Raw genomic sequence first — 3,521 nt, 5'->3', positions numbered from 1 at the left:
ACTGCAGAACTCAGTTCTGTAGCAACAAAGAAACACTTGTAAAATCCTAAAAATCTATCATAACATTACTTGTAGGGGTGAATAGCTCCGCCCAAATTTTATCGAAAAGTATTTACAGCTGAGTCGGCAGAATCATTTCAGAATTACAATTCATGGAACGGGCATAATGTAAGTTTGAGCTAAAACAACACAAATCCACAACCTAGCGGTTACTCATTCTCTATTTTACGTCACGACGAACATCAGTAACAGCGACATTGATGAGTGACAACAGAGTCTCTTTCCAGCTACCTATTCACAAAAAGAACGAAAGTATGCATCAAGCAATGTACTCCTTGGCTCCACTTGGTTTCATACTCTTGCTTGGTGGAGCAGGGGTCATTCCAAGAAAGCAATTCCAGAGGCTTCCTCATGCGTAGAACTGATCAGGGTCTTCAGTGCTCTCCATCACTGACGGTCCCATGCCAACCCCTCTGCATACTCTAAGGTGAAGTCGAGCCTCTGGAGATCTCCTCCAATCACGTCCAGCCAGAATGGACGTAAGATTCAATCTTCGTCCACAACTAGAGTATGATTCATTCATTCATTCTTCCAAGACGGCTGACCTAGGCTACACTACAACAATAGAAACAAAACAACAGCAACTCTGACTCAGTAAACTGCAACTTTATTATAGAAATAATCTGGTTTATATCAGAAATTCGGCAGCTTGAGTCTTCACTATTAAGACGATTTGGGGTTTCAAAGCACAAAACTTAAATCACTTAACCGTGTGCTCAATTAGGTGTGTTGATATGGTATTAACCATGAATCAGGGTAATTTTACTAATTAGGCATCTAGCAATTTACAGTAATTTGTCCGGTAGTTTAGTGCTAGTAATTTACTAACACTAATTACGAATTCGGTATTTTAACAAAGTAATTAGCAACGAGAATTTAAAATATTTTCTATTGATTTATTTATTATGGTCATGTGTGCAGTAGCCATCTGTCTATACACACACACACACACACACACACACACACACACACACACACACACACACATATGTATATAGCATTGAATGATTTGAAGTAAATACCTATTCACGCCTATGTAATCATAGAAGCAGGCACACGCACTCTTATATACACATATACATATCTCTCTTCCATTATGACTTTTACACATACATATTCTTCCACAGCTCAAACGCACGCACACACGCGCACGCACACACACACACACACACACACACACACACACACACACAGACACACAGAGTATGACTGTCATACCGGCCATGACGAAGGGAAATAGCCCTGAAACTCGAGTCGCCTTTATATATTTATATATTTGATCCTTTATATTGAACACTCAATATTTCATCTACATTCAATACTTTATTTCATGGTGCCATCCATTTTTATTTTATTTTATTTTATATTATATATTGTATATTCCATATTCTATACCCCACATTGTTTCTGCAGGAATATAAATAAAACATAAAAAACAGACAGTGTTGGAACTCTTTTAAACAAAATAATATATTCCTCTATACACAATCATACAAAAAATCCACCTTTTTTGTATTTATTTTTACTCGCATATATATATATATATATATATAGATAGATAGATAGATTGATTGATTGATAGTTGGGTGTGAGCTTGAAATGTATGTGTACAGTAGGTACTGTATCTATTCAGTATATATTATTCTCTCAGTTAAAGCATATATATGTACACACGTTTATATATTAAAACACAAACACATACATACATACATACATACATACATACATACATACATACATACATACATACATACATAAAAGGAATACTGGTGGAATGTACCAGTGAAGACCTTAATAAAATGTAAGCACAACTGAAGAGAAACTGCACAGCTGTGGAAATTAATTGCCCAGCGGATGTTAACATAAAGCTGAAGATCAGTGAAAAACAGAACACCTATGCTGAACTATTGAGAAATCTACAATTACTCTATCCATATTACAAGTTCAGGTTTATACCTATAATTATTTGGACCCAGGGATATGTAACACACTGCCTAAATACCAATCTTGAGAAATTAGGCTTCTCGAAGCCAGAAAGGAGAAAGCTAATTCGAAGGCCACAGATCCAATCCACCACACGAACTGTAGAATCTGTAGAACTTTCTAGAAGTTTATCATTTAAATATATATGAGCATGTCTTGATATGTAACTCTACGCATGAGAATACATACATAGAACATATAAACCTGCACATACATACATACATACATACATACATACATACATACATACATACATACATATATACATACATACAAAAATACCTTGTTGTTGATGTTGAAATTCCAATGATAAATGCTGTAACGGATTACCAGAGCTCCAAGGTTATAGCCGAGACAGTAGTTATGGAGCCATTGTAGATTTCCGATATAGTGGATATATAATTGTTAAAGAGGACTATAAAAGCTAAGGCAACACAAACATCTCAAGTCATATACGTTATTACTATTGGAAAAATTCAAAGTCTTACAGCTGTTTCCGGGATATCCCAGAGTATGGAATATTCCGTCATCAGAGACAATAGGGAAAATGAGAAGGTATAGTTTAATGACAGAGGACTAGAGAAAAGGAATAGGGAGATGAAGGAAGAGAAGAAAACAGAAGCATAATGTTCACAGTTCAACTTTCCGATCATGTAGAAGTAAGTCCGTAAGTCCTTAGAGGTGCAATCCTATGTAAAACCATGTAGGTTAAACTCCTAATAGTGTAAATATCCAGAAATAGACGCGAATGTATCAACGTTCAGCAACAGAATGGTAGTGGAGGTGGCTATTAAATGGTAAAAAGAAAGAAAAAGAAATAAATGGAAAGAGAAATAGAGAGTGTGAAGGAGGAAATTAAGGATTGGCGTTAAGGAAAGAATAAGGTGTATAAGAATACAGTGTATAAGAATATAGCGTACAAAAATAACCAGGAAGATAAATAAATATGCAAGATTGAATAAAGAGAAAAGAGGAGGGGTAAAGGAAGATAACTTTAAAAAACAATACATCTCATACCCTCGTTTCATCGCTAATACAAGCACTTATTACAAGTAACTGACCATTCAATAGTAAAGATCATTCTCTTCCTCTTCAAGTCATGAATATAGGATGTCAACGTGGTAGAACTGGAATATTTGCCATTCGAAAGTCAGCTCATGTGGGCCCTATATCTTCTTTTAAAATCAATAGTGCTCCTAATATATTCCCTACCCAAATTATTCTCCCCTTTAAGAATACATTTGTAGACTACATTTCTTCTTAAGCAAAACCACTTAAGGGGAGATAATTTTGGGGTTCAGAAATGACAACTAAATTTGGGGGTCCCAACATTCCCTGCATATTTAATAGGATCCACATTTCCTCCTACAGTAAGATTCCTTAGCGCTGAATCGTCAACACATGAAGGCAGTGTAGAGTGCAATAATCCATCATTGTCCCCTGGATTATTAACCATATTATTGTATGATATATATATA

Source organism: Octopus bimaculoides, chromosome 5 (genome assembly GCF_001194135.2).
Source record: "Octopus bimaculoides isolate UCB-OBI-ISO-001 chromosome 5, ASM119413v2, whole genome shotgun sequence".
Lineage (NCBI taxonomy): Eukaryota > Metazoa > Mollusca > Cephalopoda > Octopoda > Octopodidae > Octopus > Octopus bimaculoides.
This window is presented reverse-complemented; position numbering follows the sequence as displayed.